At 47.9% G+C, this 20,626-nt stretch overlaps 1 protein-coding gene across 3 annotated transcripts in view; it reads left to right on the top strand.

Annotated features, from left to right (window-relative positions):
• AREL1 (apoptosis resistant E3 ubiquitin protein ligase 1) overlaps window positions 1-20,626 on the top strand; it is a 1,423,594-nt gene that overhangs the window by 401,342 nt on the left and 1,001,626 nt on the right. The gene's annotated exons all lie outside the window — the stretch shown is intronic.

The raw sequence follows: 20,626 nt of genomic DNA, 5'->3' as shown, positions 1-20,626 counted from the left end.
TAGTATAAATAGCATGCACTGCGCCCATTGCCTCAGTTCTGTTTTCCTCAGGCACAGCATGCTCTCGGAATGGTTTGACTCGCCTCAGCTATTCTCTTCGACTAATGTTGTAACAACTTTCTTTGATTTATCACAATGTCTATGTCGAAAACAGGCTTTAAGATATGCAGACTATGTCAAAGATGTGGATCACTGATCTGCACAGGATTGGTCTCTGGTGCCGCGGTGAAAAAACATGAAGTCGTCAAATGCGACTTGTGTATGACCAGTAAGGCCTTGAAGGTGAGAAGATCGAAGCTCACCCTAAGTCGGCCAGTTTCTAAATCCCCATCTTCCACAACTTTCGAAAAGAAAATCCTCCGAAGGTAGGAGTTCCACTCGAAACAAGTCTCAAGAAAGGCCCCAAAAAACCCTCCAAATATTCGAAGCGATCGAGATCCAGGAGTGATTCCTGTTACTCTTCTACATCACTGAAGAAGACTAAGAAACCTTGCCATCGTTCATCGTCTTCAAATTCCTCACCCGAAAAACTTCTGGTATGCTTTTTCCCGAAAGACCACCTCGGCGACCGAATGGGAACATTTCCCTGAGAAAATGATGGAAGTGTTCTTGACGGCGGCCCCTGCTGGTCCCTTGAAAGAACCAAAAAAGGCTATTGTTCCCACTGCATCTTCCTAGACCGGCAGGGAAATAAGTGAGGCTTTGACCCACGTGCCCAAAAGCCAGAGTCTGAATACTTCAGAGATGTCTCGAGTGGCGTCGACAGTGTCGACTGCTGAGATAATATCGAAGCCAAACGCTTCTTTGACTTCCTCCTCGAAGGTGACAAAGTCGACGGGACCTGCTCCGAGTTTCAAACCCCAATCTAGGACTGATTTCTTCAAATCCTTTGGGTCCATTTTCAAGGAAGATGAGGAGGAAGACAACGTCATAGCCTTTTGATATGAATTTTGTGGAACCCCTAATGTTCCAGAAGAATTGATTTCGGATCTATCTCATCTGGAAGACTTAGCTTCAGGTTTAAAGGAAGCCAGTGGTCTGGATTACGTCCTTGAGGTTAAATTTGACACCCCTCTCACTCAACAATGGCCTATGGGATGGGCATGAACAGGGTGATTGAATAGTTGGGATGGGGGCATCCTGCAAACGACATTACCCAAGATGATCTCCCAGACATCTTGGATGGAAGCCTTCCTAAGGAGCCTGTGTTGCCCTTTCATACAGAACTAAAAAAAACATTTTAGAAACCTGGCAAAAACCAGACATCAATCCAGCAAAGATTTGGTGAAGAAGTATAGGCCGCCTTCTGTGGATCCTGATTTCCTCTCTAGGCATCTAACACCAGAGAGCTTGGTTGTACACAGGGACATCATTTAGGGGTCACCAGGGTTCGCAACTGCGACCCCTGAGGTCTCCTTTGCCACCCTGAAAAAAAAGTGTTTATTATTATTTTTTTTAATGCAAGCTCCTGACCTGTGGCCAGCGCCATGTGGCTCTTTGCTTATGGAGTGGCTGGCTTTCTTGTTCAGGCCTCTTAAAACACAAAACCAATAAAAAAAAGGACAGGGGTTCCACAAGTCTAACACTTTCAGCAGTGACCCTAAATAAGAAAGAATACAAATACCAAATAATGTGTCTTTCTGGAATTCTATACAATAATTGCTAGACTCATTAAAGGTTTATTTCAGGCACACTTCAGGATGTGAGTCACTGATTTAGTCTGTTCTTAAACTCCTCAACTCAGACTTTCATCCTTCTGATGTCGATGAATGAGTACCAACCACAGGTTGGGTGATATTGCATGTATATTATTTCTATGTAAAGCATTTAAGCATTAGTTTTACATAACACATCATTATCATTTGGCCATGGACGTCTGCTTGCATTCACAGTAATTTTGTCAAAGGTTTCCCCACGGCTCACCTGAGTTCTCTTCTTGTGGCGTTCCGCGGAGGACTCCTTCTCCCGGCCGGACCGGGACTTGTATAAGTGCGCGCGAGTCGAGACTCCAGCGCGAGCGGAAGTCGCGTGTTCCAGGACGTCCAGGAAGAGGATCGAAGAAAGGTAAGAGATACTGGAAACAGGGGAAAAGGTAAGAAAGAATAAGGCAGTTGGCCAGGAACTGGGAAGGGTAACGCCGAGCAGCACACACACGTCGAGACACTACCTAGAGATAGCGTTGAGACGCGCGGGGGCGTGGCCCATTTATAGAACGTGCCGCGTCCGACGTACAGGCTAGTACGGAACACTGCACTGGGCACGGCCATGTTGGAAGTATCAAGGAGCACACTCTCCGTCTGGACCAGGACCAGGAAGACCAGAAGGGGCTATGTCCATGGTTCATGACAGCATGCCTCCTCCGAAACCCCGTCCCACCAGGTTTGCCAGGGTGTATGAGATGGAATCTTCTCAGCAATCGAGGGGTGTTTAGGTTGGATAGTGGTTCCCATGTTCTCTCGCTAGGAGAATAGCCTTTCCACTCGACCAGGTATTGAAGCCGACCCCGTTTGTACCTGGAGTCACATATTCTGGATACTTCATATTCCAGCGGATTGTCCACAATCACAGGACTGGGTCTGCCAGTTTTCTGGGTGGAGTGGATGTAGGGTTTGAGTAGAGAAGTGTGAAAAACTGGATGTATTCTCTTCCAGGAGTCTGGTAGCTTGAGCTGATAAGTAACAGGATTGATGATTTCTTTTATGGAAAATGGACCATAATATCGGGGGGCTAACTTGTTAGGGCGTAGATGTCGTGGTAATAGTTTCGAGGACAACCAGACCTGGTCACCAATAGAATAGGAGGGTGCTGGTCTTCTTTTGGAATTAGCATATCGCTTAGTGCGAATCTGGGCCTTTCCCAATTGTTCCTTGGCTTCCTTGTGGATGTTGAGGAGAGTTTCAATCCAGGAATCAAGTGAAGGTACTGGAGTTGGATGTGGTAGAACTGAAGGTAACACGGAGGGATGAAAACCTTGACTGCAATAGAAGGGGCTAACGTTGATCGCTGGGTGATCTGAATTGTTGTAGGCAAATTTGGCTAAGGGTATAAGGAGGGACCAATCATCCTGTACCTTGGTTGCGAAACAACGAAGATATTGCTCCAGGGTTTAACACGTTCTGTGGCCCCGTTGGTCTGTGGGTGATATCCAGATGAAAGAGCGCGTTGAATCCCTAGAACACGACAGAAATGTTTCCAGAATTGTGAAATATATTGCGGTCCTCGGTCCGATATGATCTTGGAAGGGAGTCCATGAAGACGGAAAATGTTTTCTAGGAAAATTCCTGCGAGCTCTGAAGAGGAAGGAAGTTTATAGAGAGGCGTGAAATGTGCCATATGAGTAAACAAGTCTATGGTTACCATGATGGTCGTGTAACCCCGGGAAGGTGGTAATTCCACGATGAAGTCTGTAGCTATACATTCCCATGGTCTTGTTGGCAGTGTAGGTTGCAATAGAAGGCCCGCCTGTCTCTTATTGTCGTGCTTATTCTGACTGCAGACAGTACAGGTCTTGATGTACTCTTGTACCTTGCATTTCATTTCCGGCCACCAAAACTGTCTTTGTATAAGACGGAGCGTGTTGGTTACACCACGATGTCCAGAATGAAAAGTATCATGGCAGAGAGTTATTATTTTATGTTGAAGTTTCGGTCTGGGAATGACCAAGGCATTGTCCTTGAATAAGTATCCTTCCTTGATTCTTAAGTTCCAGGGATTCTTCCTAGAGACGTCCTTCCAGAGGTCAGAGGACTGGGTTTTGGCTCAAATCTCTTCCAAGAGGTTGATCGCTTGAGCTATAAAGATTGTGTTGGGAAACATTGTAGGATAGGTCCCATCTTCAGTGGTTAAATAGTCAGGACGTCGGGACAAGGCGTCCGCAATCACGTTTTGTGATCCAGGAACATGAGTGATTTGGAATTGGTACTGGGTGAAGCAGTAGGCCCAACGCGCCTGACGACTGTTCCTGCACTCCATAGATTGGAGAATTTGTAGATTTCGATGGTCCGTACGGACCTGGACTGGATATCTAGCACCCAGGAGTAAATGTCGCCATTCTGTGAAGGCTTGGCGGATTGCCAACAGCTCCTTTTCCAGGATGGAGTAATGGGTTTCGCTGCTTGTTTGGGTTCTAGAGAGGTAAGCCACTGGGTGGTCCATCTTGTCCTCAAGCACCTGTTTCAAGACTGCTCCTATGGCATGGTTGGAGGCATCCGTTTCCACTATGAAAGGGCGATCTAAGTCAGGCTGAGCCAGGACGGGGGCTTGCGTGAATCTTGTCTTCAAGCGTTGAAAAGCCTTCTCTTGCGAGGAAGACCAGATGAAGGGAACATCCTTCTTCAGCAGAGCAACGATCGGTTGGCCATGGACGTCTGCTTGCATTCACAGTAATTGTGTCAAAGGTTTTCCAGGACTCAGAAAAGGTAGGAATGAACTTTCGATAAAAGTTACTAAGTCCCAAGAAAGACTGAACCTGTTTCACCGATGTAGGAGCAGGCCAGGCCAGAATGGCCTTTACCTTTGGAAGGGTCCATTCCAACTCCTTCTGGGCTGAGGATGAATCCAAGGTAATGAACTGAAGTCACGTGAAAAAGACATTTCTCAGGTTTGACCAAGAGCTTGTTTTCACGGAGCCGTTGTAGTACCGCCATGACATAATCAAAATCTCGTCTAGATAGACAATGACAAAGAGAAAAAGCATGTCAGAAAACACCCTATCCATGAAACGTTGAAAAACTGCAGGGGCATTAGCTAATCCAAAGGGCATGACTAGATATTCAAAGTGACCAAAGGGCGTTCTAAAGGCGGTCTTCCATTCGTCCCCTTCCCGGATATGGATTAAGTGATAGGCACCCCGGAGGTCCAACTTCGTGAATATTACGGAGCCTCTGACAGCTTCCAGGATATCTGAAATCTGAGGCAGAGGGTACCGATTTTTGAGGGTGCATTGATTTAGTCCACGGTAGTCGAGGCAGGGTCTGAGTTCCTTGGAATCCTTCTTAGGAACGAAGAACAATGAGGCACCCGCTGGAGATTTTGAGGATCTTATGGTGCCTTTTTCTAAATTGATGTCCAGGTATTCTCGGAGGGCCTTTTTCTCAGGTTCTGAAAGGATAAACATTCTGCCAAAGGGAATTACTGCTGAGGGATCTGTCTCAATGGCACAATCTTCGGGTCTGTGAGGGGGTAAAGCCTGAACTATGGCAGTCGAAAAGACATCAGTATATCCTTGGTAGACCTCTGGGACTTGTACAATGTTGGAAACCATGAGTGAGGTTTTTTGCTCTCCTGAATGTTCAATAGCTGGTGTTAAGGAGAGATCCAGGGATAAACAGTGGGACATACAAAACTCAGAGCCCAGAAACAATGACCCTGCTGTCCAATTAATGTACGGATTATGTCTTTGAAGCCAGGGCATACCCAGAACCATTGGGTAATGGGCTGATTTGATGATGTCGTATGTAATCTGCTCTTGGTGGTGGTTTATGGAGATACAGACCTCTTTTGTCTGTAGGGTTATGGGTCCTGAAGAGAGAGGTCTCCCATCAATTGCTTCTACCGGCTGTTTAATGTTCTGTGACTCGTATGGTATTTTATGTCTGATAACCCAGTCTTGATCAATGAATATTCCCATAGCTCCACAGTCCACCAGGGCCATTATGGGATAGGTCTTGTGTTTGGAGGGCGATAGAAAGGCCTCTAGCACCACCAGGTTATTCTGTCCAGGAGAGTTCAAGGATGTGATTGATGTGGGGCAGACATCTTTCTCCCGAAACCTCGCTCCATCTAGGGCCGGGAGCTGGCGTTTCCCGAACGCCGTGGAGGGGCTAAAGGACATTCTCTAACGAGATGCTTGTCTGAGGCACAATACATACACAGGCCGGTGTGAATTCTTCTCATCCTTTCTTGTGGAGTAATTGGCCCACGAAAGGCGCCTATTTGCATTGGTTCGGAGTCGTTATCAGGGGTTGAGACAGGATCGGATTTCACAGTCGACTCCGGAGGGGTTCGTTGAAAGGCAGTCTTAGCCTTTTTCCTTTCAGCCCTTCTTTTCTGGATACGAAAGTCTATTTGTAAGGCTAGATCTACCAAAGCCTGAAACGAACTGGGGCGAGCCACTCTGGCTAATTCATCCTTTATATCTTCATTTAGACCCCTGCGAAATAACGTGAAACTCGCTTTAGGGCCCCAATCAGCCTCCTTTACCAGCTGTTTGAATCTGGTAACGAACGTTAGCATATCCTGGGATCCTTGCCGAAAATCAAGTAGGCGTTCCTGGGCGTTGAACACTTGTTCGGGGCGGTCAAACATAGACTTGAGCGCCTGGATAAATGCATCATAATCGTCCAGGAGGACGTCTCCAGAGTTCACTAGGGGAGTGGCCCAAGATAACGCATTCCCTGTAAGATGGGAGATTATGAAGCCCACCTTGGCCCTGGAAGTTGAAAAATAATAGGGCTTGAATGTAAAATCCACCAAGCAGGAATCCAGAAATCCACGTAAGGATTTTGGCGAGCCATCGTATTTGTCTACCACTCCACTCAGTATCACGCTTTCCTTATTGGCAGAGTCACGTGACAGCACTAATTGTTTCAAGGCTGCGTTCTCTGCCTTTAAGTTCTGTACCTTGGTTGTTAGCTCCTGCATGCCGCGCATGAGGTCCTGGACCGCTTTCTCCATAGCGGTATCAGTGTTGATCGTTTGGCGTCTCAATCTGTCAAAGGTTTCCCCCCGGCTCACCTTGAGTTCTCTACTTGTGGTGTTCCGCGGAGGACTCCTTCTCCCGGCCGGACCGGGACTTGTATAAGTGCGCGCGAGTCGAGTCTGACTCCAGCGCGAGCGTTCAAAGTTCCAGGAAGTCGCGTGTTCCAGGACGTCCAGGAAGAGGATCGAAGAAAGGTAAGAGATACTGGAAACGGGGGAAAAGGGAAGAAAGAATAAGGGAGTTGGCCAGGAACTTGGAAGGGTAACGCCGAGCAGCACACACACGTCGAGACACTACCTATAGATATCGTTGAGACGCGCAGAGGCGCGGGGGCGTGGCCCATTTATAGAACGTGCCGTGTCCGACGTACAGGCTAGTACGGAACACGGCACTGGGCACGGCCATGTTGGAAGTATCAAGGAGCACACTCTCCGTCTGGACCAGGACCAGGAAGACCAGAAGGGGCTATGTCCATGGTTCATGACAAATTGGTAATATGGGCCTATACACACTAACCTTAACAATATATATGGCGATCCATTCTTGTATAAAATGGATATCACATTATAGTGATATCGTAACCATATTTTTCATAGTGTACTTAGGAACAATGCTGTGTGATGCCACTTCCTGGTTTGTCAAGGGGTGAAAGGTAGAGTTCCATTGATTCCTGTGATTCACTCTGGGGCGGGGTCAAATGACCTCACTTCCTGTGATGTCATCAGAGGTCAAGGGTCGTGCTATGTCACTTCCGATACCCCTGGCATTTTGGTGAAATGACGTCCCTGGTTGTACAGGCGGCAACCTCAACATAAAAGGCTGCAGCTTATTCCACCATCGCTCCGTATAGGAACAATAAGCGAAATTACGCTCTCGAAAAATAGTATTTTCTGGTGGAAACATGGTCTTAAAAGCCATTAATGCATCTTATGCACTAGCAGAATATACCTATACATTGTGGAATGTAGCTGCCCAAGCTGCAGAAAACATTTCTGAAGGTGAGATGGTTTCACTAACCTCATTAATGATGGTAAAGAGGACTCTTGTCAGTCCATTCAGTCATATCTAGATGCGTCAGACTGCATCGGCAGATGTATGGGCTCTAGCGCAGTAATCGGGAGATTTGCTTGGCTGCATAAGTATGGGTTCACATCCAATGTTCAGTCAAGACTCATAGACATACCCTTTGATGGGTCCAATCTATTTGGCCCAAAGGCAGACAACAGCCTAGAGAAGTTACAGGTTTCAAAGGCTGCAGCTAAATCTTTGGGGGCAGCCATTCACCATCTGCAACACCACCCACCTTCTCAGGCCTGGAGAGGGTGTTCCATTCACTTTTACACCTTATTTGGCCAAAGGGTAAGAGGCCAACTACCCAGAAACAAGGACAAAGAAGCTTTACACATGCCTCAAGGGGCCATGGAGGAGAAACTGCTGAGGCAACAATCTCCTCATTGCCCTCTGCCACAGCCCCAAAACCTCTTTAAGCACTTTGCTCACAGAACCCCAGTGGCAGGCAGGTTGACCCAGCATCTGCAAGAACGACACCTTATTACTTCAGATGCATGGGCACTACATACAGTGGCTCCAGGGTACTGTCTCCCATTTCCACAAAGATACCCAGATTGTCCCCCGAGCGAACAATCTCTTCGGGAAACAGATATGCGCCTCCTACAGGAGATTCTTTTCCCTTTGGAGAAAGGTGCCATAGAGAAGGTAGCCGTGGCGGAAACAAACAGGGTTGGTACACCACTTATTTCCTGGTCCCCAAGAAAGACGGAGGACTGTGACCATCCTGTACCTGAGGCGCTTGAACATGTTGCTCAGGAATGACAACTGCAAGATTGTCACTCTTTCGCAGATCCTCCAGGACCTTTAACTGCACGACTGGATGGTGTCACTCGATCATCAGGATGCTTAATCTGCCTATACATCCCAACAACCCAGACACAAGAAACACCTGAGGTTCGCCATTGGCAGATCTCACTATTCATTTTGAGTACTGTCTTTCGGGCTCACCTACGCCCTGAGGGTCTTCACTTAGTTGATGGCGGTGGTGGCAGCGAATCTGAGGGGAGGGATTCACATCTTACCCTACCTAGATGATTGTCTGATGTGAGGAGTCTGAAGTATGAGGCGGACACAGTGGTGGTATGTTTTGGTCTATGAACTTTTATTTAAAGTGTAAGAGGTTGGAAAATACCTATATTTCCCTGTGACTAAGATTTTCCCTACCTCGAAATAATAAACTAAAGGGTCGGTAAGAATGTCCACCATTGTATCCAAACAACCTATTTCCTACCCTTACACTATTAACTCAAAATAAGGTGAAAGGTGAATCTCTTCAAAGTTCCTTAACAAAACAAAGTTTTAAAGGTGTACAAAGTAAAGTTCAACGTGGGTTTGTATTGCCTTCCAAGGTAAGCAGTTTCACACCAGTTTCATGTATCCAAATGGTTCACCAGACTTGATATTAGGGGGGTGATTCCCTCTCTCTAACCTTTCCAGGTCTGGAATGCAAAGGGGACAATCCTCTTCCCCTGTTCTTTTCCACTTTAACATTGTCTAAGGGGATGCCTCCCTCCTCTTAGCTCTCACAACGTCCTCAACCCACATCCCTGGTATACTCTCCCGCCAGGGACTCTCCTTTCTTATGGTGTGGGTCTGGGACCTTTGTTTCAGTTCCTTCTTTTGCAGATCTGGCTTGCTTGTCTTCCAAGTACTGCGACTATGAAGATTAGGAGTACGGCTCTCTTCCAGAGAGAATGTGATTCCCACATTCGCCTTCTCTGTATTTTGGTCAATGTCTACTACAGCTTCCACTTCTACTACTACTTTTACTTCCGTAGACTTCAACTGGTCATTGCCCCTTTTCAGTATTAAACTGTGGCTTCCCCAGTTCCTTATGGGCCCCCTACCCTTGTCTGTTTTGTAACGCTGCACCTTGTTTTGGTGGTACCGTAGACTTCAATGTGTTTGGGGTCTCCCTGCGCCTTCCGGGTCCCCCTCTGCATACCTTGGTACTTGGTCCACAAGGGTCCCGGTTCTTGGCCGTCTACGGCTTCTCCTGGGCTCTCTGGTCTTCCTTCCCCGGCTTCCCCAGCTGCTTTCTTCCAGAGAGGAGGTCTCTTGTTTCCCTCAGTCCTTTGTAGACTGCTGCTGCTCCAGAGTTTACCCAGAGAAAGAGAGAGACTCCAGGCTCCCTTAGACCCCCATAGACTGGTGGGGACCAAGGATTACGCCTCTCGATATGGTAGTGGTCCACAGCCCCTTCTGCTCCTGCACAGGATTCCGGTTCCCTGCTCATCCAGGGAAAGCTTGAAAATACTTCCTGGTTCTCTTCCTCTATTCGGAGGGAACCAATTGGAAACCGGCAACCACTAGAATGTTTAAAGTGGTTCCTGGAGTCAATCCTCTGTTCTTCTACTGCGTGTCAGTACCTACAAGGTAATCATTAGGAAGGCAGGTCGGCTTCTTTATCGTGCCAGTACTTTTTAGGGTAACGGCAGGATGATCACTACTCATGAGTACATTAGGGAGGGGGTTTCTAAGGTCAGGAAAAGGGCAGGGATATTGCTTCGTTTTAAGGATATCATAAGTAGTAGTTCCTCCCCCTTTTGGAATGACAATGCCTTGCGCTTTGTCACACTGATCAGAGCTCATTCCCCCGAACAGGCTCTGGAACATCTCTACAGCACCTGCCACTCCATCCACAAACTGGGCTTAATTTCCCCGAACAGGCTCTGGAACATCTCTACAGCACCTGCCACTCCATCCACAAACTGTGCTTCTCCCTCAATTTCAGAAAGTCCCAGATGTCACCTTCTCAGAAGCTTCAATTTATTGCATTGGTCCTGGATTCTTCCTCAGGGATGGATTCGCCTCCAAAGTTGCGAGCTCAACATATCTTGCAAATGGTAATAAGATTTCAGAACGCCCAATATCTACCGGCATTCGACTTTCTGAGGTTGCTGGGCCTCATGGCATTCTGCATTTTCCTGGTGCCAGAACCCCGCCTAAGGATGAGGTCTCTCAGCTGGGTCCTCAGATCCCAATGGTCACAGTTCTTTGGCAGGATGACAGACCTTCTTCAGGTCCCAAGCAAGGTTGCACAGGATCACCTATGGTGGGTGTGTAGAATCCTACAGCATCATCACAGAATCCCAACCTAAAGTCAACTTCCATGTAGCCGGGGAAAGGCAGATGCTACCTGAACCTAACCTTGGGGGTGGTGTTAGAAGGGAGGATCACATGGGAGGAGAAGGCTGTCAACTGAATCTGGTGACTCTGTCAGGAGAAATGCAGTATTCATCCTCTTTTGAGGATGAGGTTTTCCTAATGCCTGAATATTTAATGGCATGTTGTCACAGTAGGGCCTCCCCTCCTGGACTTATCCATGTGCCAAGTATGAGATCCCTTGTTGTAAACATGAAAACGATGTATATAAGGGACTGGTAGTTAATGCATCTACTTTTGGGAATTGTGATTCTACATTGTTTGGATTATAATCCCAAAATAAAACTATTACTTCCTTTAAAACCTTCCCTTAAAAGTACATACTATAAATCATTCATAAAGAGTGGATTAAATGATGTAAAAACAACTAAGAACATTATGGACTTCAAGTCCCATAATGCTCTTAGTACTGAGACGAGAAAGAGGGGTTCAGAGTTACCAAACTATAATTAGAGTTCTAGTGGTTTTAATGACCCACAACTGAGTAGGACCTTTAAACATTTAAAAGCTGTTCAGATGTGGCGCAAGCAGAAGCAGCAGGAGGAAGCAGAGGTAGAAACCGCCACTTTTAAAAACATTTTTTTATCGAATTAGTTGAATTTAATCAACCTTACAATAATAAAAATTAGTACATCATAGAAAATTTCACAATAAAATTTCAGTTTAAACGAAAGGGAAAAAGAGTGAAATGATATCAACAAATTTTCAATTTGTGATCCTTACATATATATATATGCTCATAGTTCATTCCTGTTACACATTCATGGTTCATGACTTGTTGGTGATTATTTCTAAGCATGCAATTGCAGTCTATAATGATATACTTATTTGCAATTCATGATCCTTCTAGATATATATACATAATTCATTCCTGTTGCACATTTATGGCTTGTTGGTAATTAATTCTGTGCATACAATCATAGTCTACATTGATACACTTATTTGCAATAGGTCCAAGAAGACATAATGTATAACCATCCTGAGAGGCAGTGGGCTCTGGTGTTAAATTTACTGTAGCATATTGTATCATTGGCTTATTACAGCTAAGAATAATAGTCCAACATGTGTCTTCACTAAGGTTTGAAAAGTATTGACAATGTTTCCCATGGTGTGTCTGTCTTTGAGAAATCAGACAGGGACACTGAGTTATGAGGTGCTGTAGGGTCTCAGGGACACCTTTTGTGGCACAAAACCGACAGATATTATCGCCTCCAAAACCGCCACTTTACAGGCAGCAGAATGCTCTGCAGAGAACATGACGAAGGTCGAGGTTCCTGGAAGATGCAGAGGACAAGCAGTGGGAAGTTGTATTGAGACCAGTTGTCCCTTGGGAGAGCAAGGCTTTCCGTGTCCTTCATCTTGTCCCGTTGTGAGGTATTCACTGCAGCGCATGTAGATCGGTGTAAGTTCCAGTGACAGACAATGCGAGCAGTGGAAGGCTGAACGATGCTGTCAAACACCAGCAAAGTGAACAAGCAAAAGCAGCGAGTCAGAAGGAGATGCCACGATGTGCCAGTGAGTATATAGATAACCCTGGGACCCCCCAAAGTAGACCGCTGTGTAAGAATATCACTTTTGAATACTGAACCTTTAAATTAATGCAAACGGGGTGCAACTCTCCTATTAATAGATGTCGAATAGAAGAATATTGTAACCCACATTGCCAAAGCTAAAAGGGGGCAATAATCAAGCAAAGTGATTGCAACCTTTCAAAAGGGAGATGTCGAATTTTGCTCAAAGCCAAAGAGGGACAGTAATGAAGATTACCCCTACATACAGCGCAGGGAGTCTTGATTCTATTAAAGACAAGGAATCAAACATTATGCTTAAACTTCTATACTTTCCACTCCTCAGCAGTTTCAACAAATAACAGAAAATGTCATACAACAGCTTTTATTTTTCTTTCTTAAAAAAAGAAATACTACATTTCCCATTTTCCCCATGGTCTCTGTAGTTCTCTTTATTTCATTTGTCTCTCTGGCATCCAGGCCCAGACTATATGCCCTTCCTCTTCTTTGGATGCTCTGAACCGAGTCTTAACTGGAACTGTCAAGTCTATTGAATAACAAAACTTGGACCTCCCGGTCCTAAACTTTGGGCTCCCTTCCTTGAGTTTCTTTGGCTTGTCAATGTTGCTGCTGAGATCAGCCTTTCCCTGCTACTCACTAAAGGGGTATTCTGGTCATCTCCTAAGGGACAGATAAATGGCATTATTAAGGGTGGGGCAGGTATCGCCTATGCTCAGGACGAAATTAAACATGTTATTCCCCTTGTCCGACATACGCTATGCCTGCGCTCTCGGTGGGATAGTAATGCTCACCTTCTTGTCTTTAATAGAATCAAGACTCCCTGTGCAGTATGCAGGGGTAATCTTCATTCTATGTCAAGACAGAAGGCAAGCATAATGCTTGTTCAAAGCTCCTCATTACTCCCTCCGTCATTGATGTTACTGGTTTAAAATAAAACGTCTGAAAGACGCTATCTGTAGCCCAGTCTGCTGCGCGCAGTATTTCGCTCAATGCTACCCCTGTCTTAAATGCTTTGGATGCCATTGCCCCTCTTACTGAGTGTGCTCCGAATTTTGTCAGATCAATATCTGCTAGATGCATGATCTCGCTGACCTATCTTGCAATGGTGGCTGTAGCTATCGCTTAGTGTGGTTTCCTACGCGCTTTTAGTAGTTGCGATACGCCTACCGGGTGCAGTTCAGCTGTCCTACTCTCATGTTCTCTAATACATGTTGCAACGCATAACTGCGGCTGGTCGTTCAAGTAAGGTTATGAGATTGATGAAGAGTTTGTTTTGGTCCTAACGGTAATTGTGAACATCAACTCATTGGGCCCGTATACTTTCTTGTCTATGTCCAATGCTTTGACGTCTGACGCTCTACTACATGATACTAGGGATAAAAGCATAGCTAGTTTCCCTGTTAGTTGTGTCAGGGATAAGTATCTATTCAGTGGCCATCTTGTTAGAAACAATAGCACTATGTTCATGTCCCACATCTGTGAGTATCTGGCTTCTGGCGACATTCGGAAGTGGGTGCCCTTCATGAGTTTAGCGACTGCTGGATGATCCCCTAATGGAGCTCCAGCCACTTGTTCATGCCCTGCCGATATTGCTGACCTATAAACTCCCAAGATCCTGAAGGCTTTGCCTTCCCCCAGGAGAGATGCAAGAAAATGAAGGATCTCCGCTACAGGGGCAGAAACGGGATGAAAACCCCTCCCATTAGACCAGGCCGCCCAGCGACTCCATGCTGCGTCATAGCTCCTCCTCATGGACGGAGCCCATGAGTCTGCGATGAGCCCTGCAGCTTGTTAAGAAATTCCTGGCAGTGACCATCTTTGCCTGATACCTTGCATGCCATGAGGGGAAACATCCCCTTCACTCTCGGAGGATGACATGACCTAGCTGGGTCCGTGAGCAGGTGTTCTCCTGCGGGAGGATCCGCGGGAAGTCTGCAGAGAGCTCCATCAGAGTTGGGAACCATACTTGTGATTTCCATATGGGCGCCATAATTATTATCGCCGCCTTCTCCCTGTGAATTTTCGTTAGCACTCTGCTCAGCATCATGAATGGGGGGAAAGCGTAGTGTAGCTCCCCCTGCCAATCGTGCAGGAAGGCATCTGTCCTTAGAGCTGAAAGATCCGGTCTCCAACTAAAGTATCTATCTTTTGAATGGATTGTGTCCTCCAACGTATTCCACATCTTTGACATGTAATGTCCACAGCTGTGTACTTCGGAAACTTTTTTGGCAGAGGGCGTCCTGCGTCGATGTCGTCGGGTCGATGTCCCCCGAAGGCCTCCATCGCGGGCGATGTCACCGGATGTTATAAATAGGACACACAGCGCCCGTAGCCAAAGTTCCGTTTTTTCCGCAAACGTGTTTGCTTCGGAGACTCGGCGGCCTCGTGTATTCCTCGTGAATATGTCTTCTTCTTCAACCCCTCTGACTCTGTGGTCAAGACTTGTTGCCACTGCAAGTCGAAAATGTCGATTACCGACCTGCATTGCATTTGTTTGTGGTGCTTGGGTGAGAGTCACGACACTGACGACTGTTCCAAATGCCAGTTGCTGACTGCTAAGGCCTTGCAGGAGTGTAAGGGAAAGCTTCAGGTAGGTAGGGGTTCGAAACCCAGTAAGTCCCGTATATCCAAGTCCAAGGGTATGTCCACCGACTATTCGAGGGGTGACTCTCTGCGTTGGAAGGAGACAGGGGGTTCTCGGTCCCGGAGTGGTTCCCACCATTCGTCCTCCTTGTCCCAGCATTCTAGGAAGCGCCGTCACTGGTCACCTTACTCGTCCTCCTCCTCGGATGGCGCTGCAAGGAAAGTGGCTTGCCCGACTAAGTCCTCGACTCCGGAGAAATGGGCTGCCTTTAGAGAGCAGATGTTAGCGATTTTCCAGTCGCAGGGCACAGTTCCGTCCGCACCTTCTAACGAAGCTGGCAAGGAACGGCCTCGATCCGTGGCTCTCACTCCTTTGGGCTCGGGCCCTCGGCGTGATCCTCATCGGGAACCTTCGAGGTCCCGTTCGGACAAGGCTCAGGATGGTCGCAAGAGATGTGCTTCCAGGTCTCGGTCCTCGTCCCCAGCGAGACTGCAGAAACCGGCTAAGGGCTTGAGGTCGGCATCGGCGCTGTGTCCGTTGGATATGGACGTCGAAGCTTTGCCTTTGTATCAGCCCACAGCGCCGTCGACGCCAAAGCCGTCTATGCCCTCATGCTGAAGGCATCGGCGCCCTCAACGCCGAAGCCGACGCCTTCGAGGCCTTTTGGACAAAATTTACTGTCAGAGATCCCTGCTACTGTGGATCCTCCTAGAAAGGCTACTTCCAAGTCTGTGAGGCATGTTCTGGACTCCAGGCCCTCGGCTGTTCCGAGACAGGACTTTTACCTCCCTCTGGGTGACATCTATGAGGAGGAGGAGAGGTCAGATTTTGATCTTGACCCTGTTGAGCCTGATGGGGCACCTGTCTTTTCAGGGGATAACCAATTGGAAGAGTTGAGGCAAACTCTTCATGACACTAGTGGCCTGGACACTTCTCCGGAAGTGGAATTTGGCATTCCTGAGCCTGGTGCTCATGCTGAGTCGTCCTACCGAAGGCTCATGGCTAGGGGCACAGAGTATCTGGGCTGGTCCAGTCCTCCTGAAGCTTTTGTGCAAGATGATCTAGCGGACATTTTACATCAAGGTGCGTCCTCTGACCCGGTGTTCTCTTTTCATCTGACATTACAGAAAAGGGTGGCAGCTGCTTGGCAATCACTTGAATCTCTTCCTGCTGTTAACAAATTGTTAACCAAAAAATACTGCTTTTCCGGTAGCGACCCCAGCTACCTATGCACTCACCCCACTCCCAGAGTTTGGTGGTTCAGGCGGCTACAGCCACCTCGAGGAAGGCGGAGTACCCTGCCATCCCTCGTGAGAGGGACGACAAACGCTTCAATGGTTGGGCATGCAAGGTGTTTTCTGCGGGGAGTATGGCGCTTAAATCAGCCAACTCCACTTGTGCCTTGGCAAGATTTTCACACACTGTGGAACTGTGTTTCTCTTGCAGCTGAGCATATTCCTGAAGGGGAAGAGAGGGATGGGTTCCTTGCTCTTGTGCAAGATGGCAAGGATGCCATGTGTGAATCCCTTCAGTCGGAATTGGACACGGCCGACAGTGTTAGCCGGTCCATGGCTGCAAGCACCGTTATACGCAGATTTGCGTGGTTGCGGAAGTCTTCTTTTGCCCCGGATGTGCAAGCCCGTCTTTTGAACATGCCCTTTGATGACTCGCATTTGTTTGGCAGCAAGGCTGACGAGAGCCTTGAGAGGTTTCAGACTTCAAAAGTTGCAGAAAAATCTTTAAGCACAGCTGTGCGTCAACCTCCACCTTTTCGTCTTAGGGGACAGCAGTGGAAGGGAGGTTTTTTTCGTTACTGCTCCTCCTTTGGTAGAACAAGAGAAGTCGCCAGTCAAAGGGGTCAGCGTAAAAGTAACCGTGGTTGTCGCAGTAATCGTGGAGCCAAAGCCGCTCAGGCAGCTGCCTCTTTGCCTTCAGGCGCTGCCGCAGCCGCTCCGAAACGGTCATGAGGCCATGTCCCATGGTTCGCCGGTTGGCATCTCGAAGAATGGCGAGCTATTACTTTGGATGTGTGGGTTCTGGATACCATAGACCATGGCTACTGCCTTCCCTTACTAAAGCAGCCTCACGACAATCCACCGGGGAATCTCTTTGAAGCTTCCAGATCTGCTCCTTGTGCAGCAAATCTTGACCCTGCTAGAGAAAGGCACTATAGAACTGGTGCCTGTAGCGGAGAGGAACAAGGGATGGTATTCCCCTTATTTGATTCCAAAGAAAGACGGGGGATTGAGACCCATCCTGGACTTGCGTTGGTTGAACAAACTTCTCAGGAAGGACAAGTTCAAGATGGTCACTCTTTCTCAAGTCCTCCCGGCCCTTACAACTTCAGGACTGGTTGGTGTCTCTGGACCTTCAGGATGCTTACTTTCATGTGCCGATTCGTCCCAAGCACAGAAAGTACCTGAGGTTTGCGGCTGGCGACTCACACTTTCAGTTTAGGGTCCTGCCATTCGGATTGACCTCCGCCCGAGGGTCTTCATCAAGCTAATGATGGTGGTGGCAGCGTATCTCAGGCGAAGGGGGTATTCACGTCTACCCCTACCTGGATGACTGGCTGACCCGTGCGCGTTCTCCCAAGCAAGGATTGGATCACCTCGGTCTCACCTGCCACTCCCTCCACAGGCTGGGATTCTCCCTCAATTTCAAGAAGTCCCATCTGACACCTTCCCAACAGTACATCGGGGCTGTGTTGGACACATCCTTGGGGAAGTGTTTGCCTCCCAAGGTGAGGGCTCATCACATTGTGCAGATGGTTGACAAGTTTCAACATGCCCAGAGTCTCCCGACTTTCGAATTCTTAAGGTTGCTCGGTCTAATGGCTTCCTGCATTTTTCCAGTGCAAGAGGCCAGGCTGAGGATGAGATCCCTGCAATGGGTTCTCAAGATGCAGTGGTCGCAGTTCTCAGGCAGGATGTCGGATCCCGTTCAGATCCACCTTTGGTCTCCCAGGATCTTTTGTGTTGGGCCAACGAGGGGCACCTGATGAAGGGGGAGCCGTTTTGGCAACCGTGGCCAGAGGTGACTGTGGTGACGAACGCTTGCCTCACAGCATGGGGAGGTCATGCTGCAGACTTCACTACCAGCAGTCGTTGGTCTCCGTCGGAGTCCAAACTCCACATCAACCTGTTAAAGCTAAGGGCCATTGGGCTGGCTCTGAAGGCTTTTTTGCCGTCTGTGCGGGGGAAGAGTGTCCTGATCATGACGGACAACACAGTGGCCATGCATTCCCTCAACAAAAAAGGTGGGGTAGGGTCACTCCCGTTGTGCACAGAGGCAATGCAGCTCTGGTTCTGGGCAATCCAGCAGGACATTTCGCTTATGGCACTTCATCTGGCCGGAGAGGAGAATGTGGCGGTGGACGCTCTGAGCAGGCAGAGCACGGTCTCTCAGGAGTGGGAGATGGCTCAGGAAGTCCTTCTGGAGATCTTCACCCTTTGGGGAACCCCACAAGTGGATCTCTTCACCACCAGTGCCAACCGGAAGTGCAAGAGATTCTGCTCAAGGGAATTTCCTCTGAGAGGAGCCTTAGGAGACGCATTCGTAGTCGATTGGTAGTTCCCACTGCTGTACGCTTTTGCTCCAGTCCCCGTCATTCTTCAAGTGTTAAGGAGGTTGCTGAGGTTCGGGTCCCACATGATCCTCATTGCTCTTCTAGAAATGTCCATCTGCCCTCCACACTGTTTTCCCTACCGAGAGGATCTTCTCCCTCTCCCTCTCCATCTCTCTCTCTCTCTCTCTCTCTCTCTCTCTCTCTCTGCGCAGCGGTTTGTGGAGGGTGGTCAGGTTCTCCATCCAGAGGTCAGGACTCTCCACCTTTACGCTTGGTATCTGAAAGGTTGGGGTGTAAGGATTGGGACCTCCCGGATTACGGGATGGAGGTGTTGATTTCGTCCAGAAGGCCAGCAACGAAATCTCTGTACCGTTGCCATTGGCGTAAGTTTTGCAACTGGTGCAGAGGACAAAATGTTGATCCTTTTCAGTGTTCCATTCCTGTGGTTTTGTCTTTCTTGCTTTCTTTGGCCCACAGGGGCCTTCAAGTGGGTACCTTTAAAGGTTACCTGGCGGCGTTGTTTGTCGTTCTCTTCTTGTGAAGAGCCTGCAGCTTCGGAGGATCTTTCTGAGAGTCCTCATTTGTATTGCCCATATATCTTCCCCTCGGGAGGGTGTCAGGAGGCTTGGCACTGCTGATCATTGCAAGAAAGCTTGCCTCAGTTTATTAAATGTGTCCACTGCCTCTGGGGCCTTTGGGTCTGCCCCGTGTTGGTGGCCTGGGGGATTTGAAGAGTTTTTCTCTTTGGGGTCTTGCTACTCCCCTGAGGGCTTTTATTCTCAGGCCCTTTTGTAGACGTGCTCCTTTGTTTCATATTAGTGCTGGTCTTCCTCTTAAATATTTCGGATTCTAATGTTGCCCGCCTGTCTTGCAGAGGTTTAACTCGTTCTGCAACTGCATCTACCAGGGGTATCCCTACAAAATATCCCCACCAGAAATATCGCCGTATATATGGCCATTTGTCTCGCCATAGGTGATATTTTTGGGGAGGATATTTTGTGGGAGCAGGGATTGCGGGGGTGTCCCCTGCACATTTTAAAATAATGCATGGGTTGCAGGGGTGTTCCCCGCAGGGTCCATTTTGTATTGCAATATTTTTACGGGGATATTAACACATGGAACCCTACCAGGGAGCTACCCAGGACTTCCTTGAAGCTAAGCGCTAAATCCTGCGCTTGCTCCTTCTTGCTCCATTCTTGCTCAGACATTCTTTCTGATAGTCCTGTTTAATTGCCAAAGAACCTGCAGGCAGGTGTAATTGCACGTCCACTGCCCCTCTGGTGTGCTGTTAAAGTGTTGCTATTCCCTTGGAGTTTCTGTGCTCCTAATTTGTTTGCTGTGTGCTCTGTGCCCGTGTGCCAGCTGCTTTTGATTAAATAGCAACTTATCTGTGAGCTTGCCGGAGCTAACGACGATGCTCTGAACTCGCTCTGGTGTAATTTCCCTCTTTGGTTCTGCGTCGCTTCTGCGCTGCGAGGAGTGCTTAGCTCCTCCCCCGCCAAGGGTAGGGGCTATCACGCTCCTCTTTGAGGACCAGGAAAACGGAACGGAGCCCTGGGCGTGTTAGATTCAAGCACAGGCTCCGTTTGGTTCCTCAGGAAAATACTCCTCCTTACCCGGTGGCGCTGCGGGTCGCGTCTGATGTAAAGTGTGTGTGTCTGTGTGTGTGTGTGTGTGTCTGTGTCTGAAGTGCGCGTCGTGCTGATGTGGGAAGCTTGGTCCTATGCTGCTTTCAGTCTAAATCAACCCATATAAAATTTGATATTGATTCTACTAACTCCCACAGACTGCACACCCTTCGAACTTCCTTCACTATAATGTTAAAGTCCCCCATACGCTTATTAATGTACGCTCTGCAGTAAGAATGGGTACTTATATTGCTGAAGAGCAGGGAAAGAAGAGGAAGGGCACAGTGTCTGGGCCCGGATGCCAGAGAGATACAGGAAATAGATAGAACTACAGAGACCATGGGGAGGAGTTGTATGACATTTTCTGTTATTTATTGAAAC

This window comes from Ambystoma mexicanum, chromosome 14 (assembly GCF_040938575.1).
Source record: "Ambystoma mexicanum isolate Mex_15411 chromosome 14, UKY_AmexF1_1, whole genome shotgun sequence".
NCBI classification, from domain to species: domain Eukaryota; kingdom Metazoa; phylum Chordata; class Amphibia; order Caudata; family Ambystomatidae; genus Ambystoma; species Ambystoma mexicanum.
This window is presented reverse-complemented; position numbering and strand designations above follow the sequence as displayed.